Source organism: Larus michahellis, chromosome 2 (assembly GCF_964199755.1).
Source record: "Larus michahellis chromosome 2, bLarMic1.1, whole genome shotgun sequence".
NCBI lineage: Eukaryota > Metazoa > Chordata > Aves > Charadriiformes > Laridae > Larus > Larus michahellis.
The window spans coordinates 64,772,804-64,790,287 of record NC_133897.1 but is presented as its reverse complement, the minus strand read 5'-3'; positions in this window follow the sequence as shown (position 1 = coordinate 64,790,287).

Below are 17,484 nucleotides of genomic sequence, written 5' to 3'. Positions count from 1 at the left end.
TTTTTGAGGCTGAAGGCAGTAGGACAGCCTTGAGCTCCAAGGTCTCTGGGGCCATGCAAGCGGTTCCCAAAGAGCTTTAGAAGAAGGCATAGTTTTCCCTGCTGGCTCTTTGGGCGTGGGACCAATCTCCAGACATAAGGGAATCTTGGAGCGTTGTGCGGCGCCAAGTGGGAAAGGGTGGTTTTGAGGCTGAAGGCAACAGGAGAGCCCGCAGTACCAAGGTGTGTGGGGCCAAGCAAGTGGTTCCCAAAGAGCTTTAGAAGAAGCCAAAGTTTTCCCGCCTTGCTCTGTGGGCGTGGGAGCAGTCCCCAGACATCTGAAAATTTTGGAGGCTGGCACAGCGCCAAGTGGGAAAGGCTGCTTTCAGGGTGAAGGCAACAATACAGACCTCAGACCCAAGGTCTGTGGGGCCATGCAGGCGGTTCCCAAAGAATTTTAAAAGAGGACAAAATTTTCCCTGCTGGCTCTTTGGGCGTGGGACAAATCTCCAGAGATATGGCCGTTTTTGTTCCTGGCGTGGCGCTAAGTGGGAAAGGGTGGTTTTGAGGCTGAAGGCAGCAGGAAAGCCTGCAGCCCCCAGGGGTGTGGGGCTACGCAAGCGGTTCCCAAAGAGCTTTAGAAGAAGGCATAGTTTTCCCTGCTGGCCCTTTGGGCGTGGTAGCAATCACCAGACATATGGAAATTATGGAGGCTGGTGCGGCGCCAAGTGGGAAAGGGTGGTTTTGAGGCTGAAAGCACCAGGAAAGCCCGCAACCCAAATGTATTTGTGGCCATGTAGGCCGTTCCCAAAGAGCTTTAGAAGAAGCCACAGTTTTCCCTGCTGACCCTTTAGGCGTGGGAGCAGTGTCTAGACATATGGGAATTTTGGACGCTGACGCAGCGCCAAGTGGGAAAGGGTGGTTTTTGAGGTTGAAGGCAGGAGGAAAACCTGGAGCTCAAAGGTCTGTGGGGCCACGCAAGCGGTTGCTAAAGAGGTTTAGAAGTAGCCCCAGTTTTCCCTGCTGGCTCTTTGGGCATGGGAGGAATCTCCAGACATATGGAAATTGTGGAGGCTGATGCGGCGCCAAGTGGGAAAGGGTGGTTTAGAGGCTGAAGGCAAGAGGGAAGCCTGCAGCCCCGTAGTCTGTGGGGCCATGCAAGCGGTTCCCAAAGACCTTTAGAAGCAGCCAGAGTTTTCCCTGCTGGCCCTTTGGGCATGGGAGGAATCTCCAGACATATGGAAATTGTGGAGGCTGATGCGGCGCCAAGTGGGAAAGTGTTTTTTTGAGGCTGAAGGCAACAAGAAAGCCTGCAGCCCCAAGATCTATGGGTCCATGCAAGTGGATCCCAAAGAGCTTTAGAACAACACACATTTTTCCCTTGGGCATGGGGCAATCTCCAGACATATGGAAATTTTTGTGCCTGGTGCAGCGCCAAGTGGGAAAGGGTGATTTTGAGGCTGAAGGCACCAGGAACCCCGCAGCCCAAACGTCTGTGGGCGATGCAAGCGGTTCCTAAGAGATTAAGAATAACACACAGTTTCACCTCCTTGCTCATTGGACATGGGAACAATGCCAAGACATATGGAAATTATGGAGGCTTGCGCAGCGCCAAGTGGGAAAGGGTGGTTTTGAGGATGAAGGCAGGAGGAAAGCCCGCAGCCCCATAGTCTGTGGGGCCATGCAAGCGGTTCCCAAAGAGATTAAGAACAACACGCAGTTTCACCTCTTTCTTCATTGGGAGTGCGAGAAATGTCCAGACATATGGAAATTTTGTTGGCTTGCGTGGCGCCAAGTAGGAAAGGGTTGATTTGAGGCTGAACGCACCAGGAAAGCCCGCAGCACAAGTGTATTTCTGGCCATGCAGGCGTTTCCCAAAGAGCTTTAGAAGAAGCCACAATTTTCCCTGCTGGATCTTTGGGCTTGGGAGCAACCTCCAGACATATGGAAATTTTGAGCTCTGGCGCGGTGCGAAGTGGGAAAGGGTGGTTTTGATGCTGAAGACAGCAGGAAAGCCCGCAGCCCCTATGTCTGTGGGGCCATTCAAGCGGTTCCTAAAGAGGTTTAGAAGTAGCCCCAGTTTTCCCTGCTGGCTCTTTGGGCGTAGGAGCAATCTATAGACATATGGAAATTTTGGAGGCTGGCGCAGCGCCAAGTGGGAAAGGCTGAAGGCAGCAGGAAAGCCTGGAGCTCCAAGGTCTGTGGGGCCATGCAAGCGGTTCCCAAAATGCCTTTAGAACAATACATAGTTTCACCTTCTTGCTGATTGGGCGTTGGAGCAATCTCCAGACATATGGAAGTTTTGGAGGCTGGCATGGTGCTAAGTGGTAAAGGGTGGTTTCAGGGTGAAGGCAACAAGAAATTCGGCAGCCCCAAGATCTGTGGAGCCATGCAAGCGGTTCCCAAAGACCTTTAGAAGAAGCCACAGTTGTCCCTCCTGGCTCTTTGTGCGTGGGAGCCATCTCCAGACATATGGAAATATTGGAGGCTGGCGCGGGGCCAAGTGGTAACATGGTTTTTTGAGGCTGAAGGCAGCAGGAAAGCCTGGAACCACAAGGTCTAAGGGGCCATGCAAGCGTTTCCCAAAGAGCTTTAGAAGAAGCCACATTTTTCCCTCCTCGGTGTTTGGGCCTGGGAGCAATCACAGACATATGGCAATTTTGGAGGCTAGCACGGTGCCAAGTGGGAAAGGGTGGTTTTGAAGCTGAAGGCAGCAAGAAAGCCTGGAACCACAAGGTCTGTGGGGCCATGCAAGCCGTTCCCAAAGAGCTTTAGAACTAGGCATAGTTTTCCCTGCTGGCTCTTTGGGCGTGGGACCAATCTCCAGACATGTGGGAATTTTAGAGCCTGGCGCGGCGCCAAGTGTGAAAGGGGGGTTTTGATGCGAAAGGCAGCAGGAAAGCCTGGAGCTCCAAGGTCTGTGGGGCCATGCAATCCGTTCCCAAAGAGCTTTAGAACTAGGCATAGTTTTCCCTGCTGGCTCTTTGGGCGTGGGACCAATCTCCAGACATGTGGGAATTTTAGAGCTTGGCGCGGTGCCAAGTTTGAAAGGGGGGTTTTGATGCGGGAGGCAGCAGGAAAGCCTGGAGCTCCAAGGTCTGCTGGGTCCATGCAAGCGGTTACAAAACAGCTTTAGAACAACACATAGTTTCACTTCCTTGCTCATTGGGCGTGGGAGCAATGTCCAGACTTATGGAAATTTTGGAGGCTGGCGCGTCGCTAAGTGGGAAAGGGTTATGTTGAGCCTGAGGGCAACAAGAAATCCCAAAGCCCCGAGTTGTGTGGAGCCATACAGGCAGTTCCCAGAGAGCTTCAGAAGAATCCACAGTTTTCCCTGCTGTCTCTTTGGGCGTGGGAGCAATCTCCAGACATATGGAAATTTTGGACGCTGGCGTAGCGCCAAGTGGGCAAGGGTAGTTTTGAGGCTGAAGGCAGCAGGAAAGCCTGCAGCCCCCAGGTGTGTGGGGCTACACAAGCGGTTCCCAAAGAGATTTACAACGAGGCATAGTTTTCCCTGCTGGCTCTTTGGGCGTGGGACCAATCTCCAGACATAAGGGAATTTTGGAGCCTGGTGCGGCGCCAAGTGGGCAAGGGTGGTTTTGAGGCTGAAGGCAGCAGGAAAGCCTGCAGCCCCCAGGTGTGTGGGGCTACACAAGCGGTTCCCAAAGAGCTTTAGAAGAAGGCATAGTTTTCCCTGCTGGCTCTTTGGGCGTGGGACCCATCTCCAGACATATGGCCATTTTTGTGCCTGGCGCGGTGCCAAATGCTAAAGGGTGTTTTTGAGGCTGAAGGCAGTAGGACAGCCTTGAGCTCCAAGGTCTCTGGGGCCATGCAAGCGGTTCCCAAAGAGCTTTAGAAGAAGGCATAGTTTTCCCTGCTGGCTCTTTGGGCATGGGAGGAATCTCCAGACATATGGAAATTGTGGACGCTGATGCGGCGCCAAGTGGGAAAGGGTGGTTTTGAGGCTGAAGGCAGGAAGAAAGCCTGGAGCCACAACGTCGGTGGGGACAGCCAAGCGGTTCCCAAATGTTTTTAGAACAAGGCATAGTTTTCCCTGCTGGCTCTTTCGGCATGGGAGCAATTTCCAGACATATGGAGATTTTGGAGGCTGGCACGGCACCAAGTGGGTAAGTGGTTTTTTGAGGCTGAAGGCAACAAGAAAGCCTGCAGCCCCAAGATCTGTGGGTCCATGCAAGTGGATCCCAAAGAGCTTTAGAACAACACACATTTTTCCCTGCTGGCTCTTTGGGTGTGGAGCAATCTCCAGACATATGGAAATTTTTGTGCCTGGTGCAGCGCCAAGTGGGAAAGGGTGATTTTGAGGCTGAAGGCACCAGGAACCCCGCAGCCCAAACGTCTGTGGGCGATGCAAGCGGTTCCTAAGAGATTAATAACACACAGTTTCACCTCCTTGCTCATTGGGCGTGGGAGCAATGTCAAGACATATGGAAATTATGGAAGCTTGCGCAGCGCCAAGTGGGAAAGGGTGGTTTTGAGGCTGAAGGCAGCAGGAAAGCCTGCAGCACAAAGCTTTGTGGGGCCATGCAAGCGGTTCGCAAAGGGTTTTAAAACAACACACACTTTCGCGTTCTTGCTCATTGGGCATGGGAGCAGTGTCCAGAAATATGGAAATTTTGGAGACTGGCGAGGCGCAAAGTGGGAAAGGGTGATTTTGAGGTTGAAGGCACCAGGAACCCAGCAGCCCAAACGTCTGTGGGCCATGCAAGCGGTTCCTAAGAGATTAAGAATAACACACAGTTTCACCTCCTTGCTCATTGGGCGTGGGAACAATGTCAAGACATATGGAAATTATGGAGGCTTGCGCAGCGCCAAGTGGGAAAGGGTGGTTTTGAGGATGAAGGCAGGAGGAAAGCCCGCAGCCCCATAGTCTGTGGGGCCATGCAAGCCGTTCCCAAAGAGATTAAGAACAACACACAGTTTCACTTCTTTCTTCATTGGGAGTGAGAGAAATGTCCAGACATATGGAAATTTTGTTGGCTTGCGTGGCACCAAGTAGGAAAGGGTTGATTTGAGGCTGAACGCACCAGGAAAGCCCGTAGCACAAGTGTATTTCTGGCCATGCAGGCGTTTCCCAAAGAGCTTTAGAAGAAGCCACAATTTTCCCTGCTGGATCTTTGGGCTTGGGAGCAACCTCCAGACATATGGAAATTTTGAGCTCTGGCGCGGTGCGAAGTGGGAAAGGGTGGTTTTGATGCTGAAGACAGCAGGAAAGCCCGCAGCCCCTATGTCTGTGGGGCCATTCAAGCGGTTCCTAAAGAGGTTTAGAAGTAGCCCCAGTTTTCCCTGCTGGCTTTTGGGCGTAGGAGCAATCTATAGACATATGGAAATTTTGGAGGCTGGCGCAGCGCCAAGTGGGAAAGGCTGAAGGCAGCAGGAAAGCCTGGAGCTCCAAGGTCTGTGGGGCCATGCAAGCGGTTCCCAAAATGCCTTTAGAACAATACATAGTTTCACCTTCTTGCTGATTGGGCGTTGGAGCAATCTCCAGACATATGGAAGTTTTGGAGGCTGGCATGGTGCTAAGTGGTAAAGGGTGGTTTCAGGGTGAAGGCAACAAGAAATTCGGCAGCCCCAAGATCTGTGGAGCCATGCAAGCGGTTCCCAAAGACCTTTAGAAGAAGCCACAGTTGTCCCTCCTGGCTCTTTGTGCGTGGGAGCCATCTCCAGACATATGGAAATATTGGAGGCTGGCGCGGGGCCAAGTGGTAACATGGTTTTTTGAGGCTGAAGGCAGCAGGAAAGCCTGGAACCACAAGGTCTAAGGGGCCATGCAAGCGTTTCCCAAAGAGCTTTAGAAGAAGCCACATTTTTCCCTCCTCGGTGTTTGGGCCTGGGAGCAATCACAGACATATGGCAATTTTGGAGGCTAGCACGGTGCCAAGTGGGAAAGGGTGGTTTTGAAGCTGAAGGCAGCAAGAAAGCCTGGAACCACAAGGTCTGTGGGGCCATGCAAGCCGTTCCCAAAGAGCTTTAGAACTAGGCATAGTTTTCCCTGCTGGCTCTTTGGGCGTGGGACCAATCTCCAGACATGTGGGAATTTTAGAGCCTGGCGCGGCGCCAAGTGTGAAAGGGGGGTTTTGATGCGAAAGGCAGCAGGAAAGCCTGGAGCTCCAAGGTCTGTGGGGCCATGCAATCCGTTCCCAAAGAGCTTTAGAACTAGGCATAGTTTTCCCTGCTGGCTCTTTGGGCGTGGGACCAATCTCCAGACATGTGGGAATTTTAGAGCTTGGCGCGGTGCCAAGTTTGAAAGGGGGGTTTTGATGCGGGAGGCAGCAGGAAAGCCTGGAGCTCCAAGGTCTGCTGGGTCCATGCAAGCGGTTACAAAACAGCTTTAGAACAACACATAGTTTCACTTCCTTGCTCATTGGGCGTGGGAGCAATGTCCAGACTTATGGAAATTTTGGAGGCTGGCGCGTCGCTAAGTGGGAAAGGGTTATGTTGAGCCTGAGGGCAACAAGAAATCCCAAAGCCCCGAGTTGTGTGGAGCCATACAGGCAGTTCCCAGAGAGCTTCAGAAGAATCCACAGTTTTCCCTGCTGTCTCTTTGGGCGTGGGAGCAATCTCCAGACATATGGAAATTTTGGACGCTGGCGTAGCGCCAAGTGGGCAAGGGTAGTTTTGAGGCTGAAGGCAGCAGGAAAGCCTGCAGCCCCCAGGTGTGTGGGGCTACACAAGCGGTTCCCAAAGAGATTTACAACAAGGCATAGTTTTCCCTGCTGGCTCTTTGGGCGTGGGACCAATCTCCAGACATAAGGGAATTTTGGAGCCTGGTGCGGCGCCAAGTGGGCAAGGGTGGTTTTGAGGCTGAAGGCAGCAGGAAAGCCTGCAGCCCCCAGGTGTGTGGGGCTACACAAGCGGTTCCCAAAGAGCTTTAGAAGAAGGCATAGTTTTCCCTGCTGGCTCTTTGGGCGTGGGACCCATCTCCAGACATATGGCCATTTTTGTGCCTGGCGCGGTGCCAAATGCTAAAGGGTGTTTTTGAGGCTGAAGGCAGTAGGACAGCCTTGAGCTCCAAGGTCTCTGGGGCCATGCAAGCGGTTCCCAAAGAGCTTTAGAAGAAGGCATAGTTTTCCCTGCTGGCTCTTTGGGCGTGGGACCAATCTCCAGACATAAGGGAATCTTGGAGCGTTGTGCGGCGCCAAGTGGGAAAGGGTGGTTTTGAGGCTGAAGGCAACAGGAGAGCCCGCAGTACCAAGGTGTGTGGGGCCAAGCAAGTGGTTCCCAAAGAGCTTTAGAAGAAGCCAAAGTTTTCCCGCCTTGCTCTGTGGGCGTGGGAGCAGTCCCCAGACATCTGAAAATTTTGGAGGCTGGCACAGCGCCAAGTGGGAAAGGCTGCTTTCAGGGTGAAGGCAACAATACAGACCTCAGACCCAAGGTCTGTGGGGCCATGCAGGCGGTTCCCAAAGAATTTTAAAAGAGGACAAAATTTTCCCTGCTGGCTCTTTGGGCGTGGGACAAATCTCCAGAGATATGGCCGTTTTTGTTCCTGGCGTGGCGCTAAGTGGGAAAGGGTGGTTTTGAGGCTGAAGGCAGCAGGAAAGCCTGCAGCCCCCAGGGGTGTGGGGCTACGCAAGCGGTTCCCAAAGAGCTTTAGAACAAGGCATAGTTTTCCCTGCTGGCCCTTTGGGCGTGGTAGCAATCACCAGACATATGGAAATTATGGAGGCTGGTGCGGCGCCAAGTGGGAAAGGGTGGTTTTGAGGCTGAAAGCACCAGGAAAGCCCGCAACCCAAATGTATTTGTGGCCATGTAGGCCGTTCCCAAAGAGCTTTAGAAGAAGCCACAGTTTTCCCTGCTGACCCTTTAGGCGTGGGAGCAGTGTCTAGACATATGGGAATTTTGGACGCTGACGCAGCGCCAAGTGGGAAAGGGTGGTTTTTGAGGTTGAAGGCAGGAGGAAAACCTGGAGCTCAAAGGTCTGTGGGGCCACGCAAGCGGTTGCTAAAGAGGTTTAGAAGTAGCCCCAGTTTTCCCTGCTGGCTCTTTGGGCATGGGAGGAATCTCCAGACATATGGAAATTGTGGAGGCTGATGCGGCGCCAAGTGGGAAAGGGTGGTTTAGAGGCTGAAGGCAAGAGGGAAGCCTGCAGCCCCGTAGTCTGTGGGGCCATGCAAGCGGTTCCCAAAGACCTTTAGAAGCAGCCAGAGTTTTCCCTGCTGGCCCTTTGGGCATGGGAGGAATCTCCAGACATATGGAAATTGTGGAGGCTGATGCGGCGCCAAGTGGGAAAGTGTTTTTTTGAGGCTGAAGGCAACAAGAAAGCCTGCAGCCCCAAGATCTATGGGTCCATGCAAGTGGATCCCAAAGAGCTTTAGAACAACACACATTTTTCCCTTGGGCATGGGGCAATCTCCAGACATATGGAAATTTTTGTGCCTGGTGCAGCGCCAAGTGGGAAAGGGTGATTTTGAGGCTGAAGGCACCAGGAACCCCGCAGCCCAAACGTCTGTGGGCGATGCAAGCGGTTCCTAAGAGATTAAGAATAACACACAGTTTCACCTCCTTGCTCATTGGACATGGGAACAATGCCAAGACATATGGAAATTATGGAGGCTTGCGCAGCGCCAAGTGGGAAAGGGTGGTTTTGAGGATGAAGGCAGGAGGAAAGCCCGCAGCCCCATAGTCTGTGGGGCCATGCAAGCGGTTCCCAAAGAGATTAAGAACAACACGCAGTTTCACCTCTTTCTTCATTGGGAGTGCGAGAAATGTCCAGACATATGGAAATTTTGTTGGCTTGCGTGGCGCCAAGTAGGAAAGGGTTGATTTGAGGCTGAACGCACCAGGAAAGCCCGCAGCACAAGTGTATTTCTGGCCATGCAGGCGTTTCCCAAAGAGCTTTAGAAGAAGCCACAATTTTCCCTGCTGGATCTTTGGGCTTGGGAGCAACCTCCAGACATATGGAAATTTTGAGCTCTGGCGCGGTGCGAAGTGGGAAAGGGTGGTTTTGATGCTGAAGACAGCAGGAAAGCCCGCAGCCCCTATGTCTGTGGGGCCATTCAAGCGGTTCCTAAAGAGGTTTAGAAGTAGCCCCAGTTTTCCCTGCTGGCTCTTTGGGCGTAGGAGCAATCTATAGACATATGGAAATTTTGGAGGCTGGCGCAGCGCCAAGTGGGAAAGGCTGAAGGCAGCAGGAAAGCCTGGAGCTCCAAGGTCTGTGGGGCCATGCAAGCGGTTCCCAAAATGCCTTTAGAACAATACATAGTTTCACCTTCTTGCTGATTGGGCGTTGGAGCAATCTCCAGACATATGGAAGTTTTGGAGGCTGGCATGGTGCTAAGTGGTAAAGGGTGGTTTCAGGGTGAAGGCAACAAGAAATTCGGCAGCCCCAAGATCTGTGGAGCCATGCAAGCGGTTCCCAAAGACCTTTAGAAGAAGCCACAGTTGTCCCTCCTGGCTCTTTGTGCGTGGGAGCCATCTCCAGACATATGGAAATATTGGAGGCTGGCGCGGGGCCAAGTGGTAACATGGTTTTTTGAGGCTGAAGGCAGCAGGAAAGCCTGGAACCACAAGGTCTAAGGGGCCATGCAAGCGTTTCCCAAAGAGCTTTAGAAGAAGCCACATTTTTCCCTCCTCGGTGTTTGGGCCTGGGAGCAATCACAGACATATGGCAATTTTGGAGGCTAGCACGGTGCCAAGTGGGAAAGGGTGGTTTTGAAGCTGAAGGCAGCAAGAAAGCCTGGAACCACAAGGTCTGTGGGGCCATGCAAGCCGTTCCCAAAGAGCTTTAGAACTAGGCATAGTTTTCCCTGCTGGCTCTTTGGGCGTGGGACCAATCTCCAGACATGTGGGAATTTTAGAGCCTGGCGCGGCGCCAAGTGTGAAAGGGGGGTTTTGATGCGAAAGGCAGCAGGAAAGCCTGGAGCTCCAAGGTCTGTGGGGCCATGCAATCCGTTCCCAAAGAGCTTTAGAACTAGGCATAGTTTTCCCTGCTGGCTCTTTGGGCGTGGGACCAATCTCCAGACATGTGGGAATTTTAGAGCTTGGCGCGGTGCCAAGTTTGAAAGGGGGGTTTTGATGCGGGAGGCAGCAGGAAAGCCTGGAGCTCCAAGGTCTGCTGGGTCCATGCAAGCGGTTACAAAACAGCTTTAGAACAACACATAGTTTCACTTCCTTGCTCATTGGGCGTGGGAGCAATGTCCAGACTTATGGAAATTTTGGAGGCTGGCGCGTCGCTAAGTGGGAAAGGGTTATGTTGAGCCTGAGGGCAACAAGAAATCCCAAAGCCCCGAGTTGTGTGGAGCCATACAGGCAGTTCCCAGAGAGCTTCAGAAGAATCCACAGTTTTCCCTGCTGTCTCTTTGGGCGTGGGAGCAATCTCCAGACATATGGAAATTTTGGACGCTGGCGTAGCGCCAAGTGGGCAAGGGTAGTTTTGAGGCTGAAGGCAGCAGGAAAGCCTGCAGCCCCCAGGTGTGTGGGGCTACACAAGCGGTTCCCAAAGAGATTTACAACAAGGCATAGTTTTCCCTGCTGGCTCTTTGGGCGTGGGACCAATCTCCAGACATAAGGGAATTTTGGAGCCTGGTGCGGCGCCAAGTGGGCAAGGGTGGTTTTGAGGCTGAAGGCAGCAGGAAAGCCTGCAGCCCCCAGGTGTGTGGGGCTACACAAGCGGTTCCCAAAGAGCTTTAGAAGAAGGCATAGTTTTCCCTGCTGGCTCTTTGGGCGTGGGACCCATCTCCAGACATATGGCCATTTTTGTGCCTGGCGCGGTGCCAAATGCTAAAGGGTGTTTTTGAGGCTGAAGGCAGTAGGACAGCCTTGAGCTCCAAGGTCTCTGGGGCCATGCAAGCGGTTCCCAAAGAGCTTTAGAAGAAGGCATAGTTTTCCCTGCTGGCTCTTTGGGCGTGGGACCAATCTCCAGACATAAGGGAATCTTGGAGCGTTGTGCGGCGCCAAGTGGGAAAGGGTGGTTTTGAGGCTGAAGGCAACAGGAGAGCCCGCAGTACCAAGGTGTGTGGGGCCAAGCAAGTGGTTCCCAAAGAGCTTTAGAAGAAGCCAAAGTTTTCCCGCCTTGCTCTGTGGGCGTGGGAGCAGTCCCCAGACATCTGAAAATTTTGGAGGCTGGCACAGCGCCAAGTGGGAAAGGCTGCTTTCAGGGTGAAGGCAACAATACAGACCTCAGACCCAAGGTCTGTGGGGCCATGCAGGCGGTTCCCAAAGAATTTTAAAAGAGGACAAAATTTTCCCTGCTGGCTCTTTGGGCGTGGGACAAATCTCCAGAGATATGGCCGTTTTTGTTCCTGGCGTGGCGCTAAGTGGGAAAGGGTGGTTTTGAGGCTGAAGGCAGCAGGAAAGCCTGCAGCCCCCAGGGGTGTGGGGCTACGCAAGCGGTTCCCAAAGAGCTTTAGAACAAGGCATAGTTTTCCCTGCTGGCCCTTTGGGCGTGGTAGCAATCACCAGACATATGGAAATTATGGAGGCTGGTGCGGCGCCAAGTGGGAAAGGGTGGTTTTGAGGCTGAAAGCACCAGGAAAGCCCGCAACCCAAATGTATTTGTGGCCATGTAGGCCGTTCCCAAAGAGCTTTAGAAGAAGCCACAGTTTTCCCTGCTGACCCTTTAGGCGTGGGAGCAGTGTCTAGACATATGGGAATTTTGGACGCTGACGCAGCGCCAAGTGGGAAAGGGTGGTTTTTGAGGTTGAAGGCAGGAGGAAAACCTGGAGCTCAAAGGTCTGTGGGGCCACGCAAGCGGTTGCTAAAGAGGTTTAGAAGTAGCCCCAGTTTTCCCTGCTGGCTCTTTGGGCATGGGAGGAATCTCCAGACATATGGAAATTGTGGAGGCTGATGCGGCGCCAAGTGGGAAAGGGTGGTTTAGAGGCTGAAGGCAAGAGGGAAGCCTGCAGCCCCGTAGTCTGTGGGGCCATGCAAGCGGTTCCCAAAGACCTTTAGAAGCAGCCAGAGTTTTCCCTGCTGGCCCTTTGGGCATGGGAGGAATCTCCAGACATATGGAAATTGTGGAGGCTGATGCGGCGCCAAGTGGGAAAGTGTTTTTTTGAGGCTGAAGGCAACAAGAAAGCCTGCAGCCCCAAGATCTGTGGGTCCATGCAAGTGGATCCCAAAGAGCTTTAGAACAACACACATTTTTCCCTGCTGGCTCTTTGGGCATGGGGCAATCTCCAGACATATGGAAATTTTTGTGCCTGGTGCAGCGCCAAGTGGGAAAGGGTGATTTTGAGGCTGAAGGCACCAGGAACCCCGCAGCCCAAACGTCTGTGGGCGATGCAAGCGGTTCCTAAGAGATTAAGAATAACACACAGTTTCACCTCCTTGCTCATTGGACATGGGAACAATGCCAAGACATATGGAAATTATGGAGGCTTGCGCAGCGCCAAGTGGGAAAGGGTGGTTTTGAGGATGAAGGCAGGAGGAAAGCCCGCAGCCCCATAGTCTGTGGGGCCATGCAAGCGGTTCCCAAAGAGATTAAGAACAACACGCAGTTTCACCTCTTTCTTCATTGGGAGTGCGAGAAATGTCCAGACATATGGAAATTTTGTTGGCTTGCGTGGCGCCAAGTAGGAAAGGGTTGATTTGAGGCTGAACGCACCAGGAAAGCCCGCAGCACAAGTGTATTTCTGGCCATGCAGGCGTTTCCCAAAGAGCTTTAGAAGAAGCCACAATTTTCCCTGCTGGATCTTTGGGCTTGGGAGCAACCTCCAGACATATGGAAATTTTGAGCTCTGGCGCGGTGCGAAGTGGGAAAGGGTGGTTTTGATGCTGAAGACAGCAGGAAAGCCCGCAGCCCCTATGTCTGTGGGGCCATTCAAGCGGTTCCTAAAGAGGTTTAGAAGTAGCCCCAGTTTTCCCTGCTGGCTCTTTGGGCGTAGGAGCAATCTATAGACATATGGAAATTTTGGAGGCTGGCGCAGCGCCAAGTGGGAAAGCCTGAAGGCAGCAGGAAAGCCTGGAGCTCCAAGGTCTGTGGGGCCATGCAATCCGTTCCCAAAGAGCTTTAGAACTAGGCATAGTTTTCCCTGCTGGCCCTTTGGGCGTGGGAGAAATCTCCAGACATGTGGGAATTTTAGAGCCTGGCGCGGCGCCAAGTGTGAAAGGGGGGTTTTGATGCGGGAGGCAGCAGGAAAGCCTGGAGCTCCAAGCTCTGCTGGGCCCATGCAAGCGGTTACAAAACAGCTTTAGAACAACACATAGTTTCACTTCCTTGCTCATTGGGCGTGGGAGCAATGTCCAGACTTATGGAAATTTTGGAGGCTGGCGCGTCGCTAAGTGGGAAAGGGTTATGTTGAGGCTGAGGGCAACAAGAAATCCCAAAGCCCCGAGTTGTGTGGAGCCATACAGGCAGTTCCCAGAGAGCTTCAGAAGAATCCACAGTTTTCCCTGCTGTCTCTTTGGGCGTGGGAGCAATCTCCAGACATATGGAAATTTTGGACGCTGGCGTAGCGCCAAGTGGGCAAGGGTAGTTTTGAGGCTGAAGACAGCAGGAAAGCCTGCAGCCCCCAGGTGTGTGGGGCTACACAAGCGGTTCCCAAAGAGATTTACAACAAGGCATAGTTTTCCCTGCTGGCTCTTTGGGCGTGGGACCAATCTCCAGACATAAGGGAATTTTGGAGCCTGGTGCGGCGCCAAGTGGGCAAGGGTGGTTTTGAGGCTGAAGGCAGCAGGAAAGCCTGCAGCCCCCAGGTGTGTGGGGCTACACAAGCGGTTCCCAAAGAGCTTTAGAAGAAGGCATAGTTTTCCCTGCTGGCTCTTTGGGCGTGGGACCAATCTCCAGACATAAGGGAATCGGAGCGTTGTGCGGCGCCAAGTGGGAAAGGGTGGTTTTGAGGCTGAAGGCAACAGGAGAGCCCGCAGTACCAAGGTGTGTGGGGCCAAGCAAGTGGTTCCCAAAGAGCTTTAGAAGAAGCCAAAGTTTTCCCGCCTTGCTCTGTGGGCGTGGGAGCAGTCCCCAGACATCTGAAAATTTTGGAGGCTGGCACAGCGCCAAGTGGGAAAGGCTGCTTTCAGGGTGAAGGCAACAATACAGACCTCAGACCCAAGGTCTGTGGGGCCATGCAGGCGGTTCCCAAAGAATTTTAAAAGAGGACAAAATTTTCCCTGCTGGCTCTTTGGGCGTGGGACAAATCTCCAGAGATATGGCCGTTTTTGTTCCTGGCATGGCGCTAAGTGGGAAAGGGTGGTTTTGAGGCTGAAGGCAGCAGGAAAGCCTGCAGCCCCCAGGGGTGTGGGGCTACGCAAGCGGTTCCCAAAGAGCTTTAGAAGAAGGCATAGTTTTCCCTGCTGGCTCTTTGGGCGTGGGACCAATCTCCAGACTTATGGCCATTTTTGTGCCTGGCGCGGCGCCAAGTTGGAAAGGCTGGTTTGTTGGAGTGGCAGACGGACCCGGAGTAACGATGGAATCTCAATATGCGTATGATCGTTCTCTCCCTTTATTCAAGTTCTCACAAAATATATATAGACAGGCAATAAGAGCACGCACTAGCGGCAGCTATATGATTGGCTTACAGTCTCTGTTCACACGCTGTCCATACAGTTCATTCACAGATCAGGTTGGTTACAGGAATTCACATAGTAAATTGCTTAGTCATTAACACAACATATTTTCTACCTTCTCAGTTCCCGTTTTTCCCATGTACTAATTCCATCTTCTACCACTTGTTTTGATCTTAATCTAATCTCTCCTAGTAGGGAGGCTGGCTCACGTGACCATTTTCTCTCAGACACATTCCTACAATACCCCCTTTTTCTTCTTGAGCCAGCCAGACCTTATGCATGGCATTTTTAATCATGTCAGTCACTTTGCGGAGAACACATGAGGCTACCATAATCAATAATAATATAACCAACAGTAGCATGAGCCCTTGCTTTATTAAGTCTGGTAACCATCCCGTTATACTCCATGAGTTTGACCAATCATCAAAACCATTTTTTGACCGCTTTTAATTTGGACATGTTATCCTTCTTGTGACGCTCTTAGTAGGTTACCTACTAAACACAATTAAAAACAGAATCAAAAAGAACCCTGCTAAGGCAATAAATACCCAGATCCCTAATTTTAGCCCAGAAAGCCAGTTTCTTTGGATTTACCCACGAGAAATCCTTTTGTAATATTTCAAATACATTGCGGTTGCTGACAGCACAAGCAACCCTGGAAAAACAATCGTGGTAACATGTCTATCATCATAGTTACTGGTTTTGTAAAGGTATGTGGCAAAAATACCCACTCTAACGCAGTCAGGCTCTTTGCGAGTGCATCATCCCACTGTCCTATCAGGGCATAAAGTTGAAATTCTTGTAGGAAGGTGTTCAATGCGTCTTGCAGCAGTAGTCGACTATATCTTATCTTTCAACATGCTGTAATGCCTTCGGAGCTGTTGGGGTTAATGAACATAAAACATGGGGGGGCGGGGGCAGACACAGTGCTTCAGGGCATCCCCAGTACCTTCAAAGTGTGCTCATGTCTCTCTCCCCCTCTCTGACCCGAGACAGCCTCCTTATATCCTGCACTGGATCGAGTAGAAAAGTACAGGCCAGAGTCGCTGCACACGTGGCCAATGTATGCAGCGAGTCTCACCAAACTCATGATCCAGCTTTGCTAACAGCAGCTGTCTGATACGTGACTCCATTGTTGTAATCCCTTCTTGTTATCTTCTTCTGTGAAGGTCAGGTTCTCATGGATACACACATGGGTTTTTAGAGCAACATAGTCTACAACTCGTACAAGGGTACGATGCAAAGCGGCATTTACAACTGATTGTAAATTAGACAATTATTAGACACGTCAAACAGCATACTAAACATAACAGACAAATTCCTTCCACACAGGCGATGAGTATGATTTGCTTCAACCAACCCCACCCCCAAGTCCATCCAGCAAAAAGATTTTCAAAAGTGGTCTCCACAAGTTGCTGGTTCGGTCGGTGCAGTTCCTGCAACTGGGCATGGATGGATTTGGAGTGGTCACTTAGATTCATACTATACAGTCCTTTAAAATCTTGACAACCATGCCTGTGAGCTGAAAGCAAAAAATCAGTAGCAGTTCTGTTTTGCAACATTGCATATTGAATACTATCTACATCTAGCAATAACTCAGAAATAGCGGTACTAGTAGCATTGTTAAACTTATCCTTGGCAGCAAGAGAGTCCTTGTTATCACGAATCCTTGGCAGCAAAAGAGTCCTTGTTAGCTAGAGCGCATGCGGCCTCCCTGTTCTTGCTGGTACTGTGCTTTGATCTTCTTCCACAACAGGCCAAGATTCTCAAGCAGCTAGATAAGGTGTCTGTGAGTCCATTACAGGCTTATGTCATCCAAATGTTTTTCTTGCCAGCACCCGAGACTGAATAACAATTGGTGTGATATATGTGTTTTCCAGCACCCAGGTGCGAGTCCCTTGAGTGTATTTACAGTCCTCCTCGGTGATCTTCCGTTGCTTTCCCATATTCCACCCCCTTGCTCAAGAGACCGCTTCTGCTGGGTTCATTTTAGTCTCGCAGGGTATAACAGAGAGCAATCTACTAAGGCATGCAATAACATATACACATATAGGAAAAAACCAAAAACATATCTCTATGGTACTGCTTTGAATCAGGTGTCCTATTTCTCTTTTTCTGATGCTTTCTCGTAATGCTTATGGCATACTTTTGTGCGAACGTAGCACATTTCCCATCTAATTGTTCCTGGTTGGTTTCTTTTTTTTTCTTTTTTTTATTTTTCTTTTTTCTTTTCTTTTTTTTCCATCACTTATGACTGACATAAAAGTCTGCCTTTACAACAAGAGCTCAGTTTCTCATTTTTCCTTAAGTTTCTCATTTTCCTACAGAGCATCCTATAGATTTTGGCTCAACTCCTTTTCCCAATCAACCATGACCTTATAGACAAACAACAAACAACCAGCGATACGCCCTGCACGGGTGAGCCGTTCCCGAGAGTGTAAACGTGTCGGCTGGCGAAAACTCCCCCAATATTTCAGGACTTCCATCGGTTCTACAGCCCCTACCTGGGGCGCGCTTGCCTTACGCGCTCGCCTTACGTCTAAACATTGTGTATATACAGACTTCTTCACTGGACGGAGTGTCAGCCCTAGTTGCATATGAGAACAGCACCACACCGGGCAGAACACCTGCTCAAGTGGAGTCACCTAACGACACTGCACACAACAAAAGCAAACAGTAGCACACACGCTGATCAGCAGGTATAAGCTGGCGCCCACACACACTTACACAGCAGACATACAAAACCAGCACTTCTATCTCAGGGAGATGACTGGGGAGGGGAGGGGGCGAGGCGGGCAATGGCAGGAGCCAACAGCTCCGGCTCTGTCCTTCTCTGCTGACATTCTGCCTCCTCCCTCGGCCTCAGGTGGAGCAGAGGGGATCAGCAGGGGATCGTCCCAGGCCTTCGGACCTGGCCTGTTCGATCCCCCTCCCGTGGGTTGTAATGCTGCAAAAGCCCCGGCCGCCGTGGCTCGCTCCGCCTTCATATCTTGTAAGGTCGATAACACCAACCGCTATGTCGTCGCTAACGGTGATGCCTCTT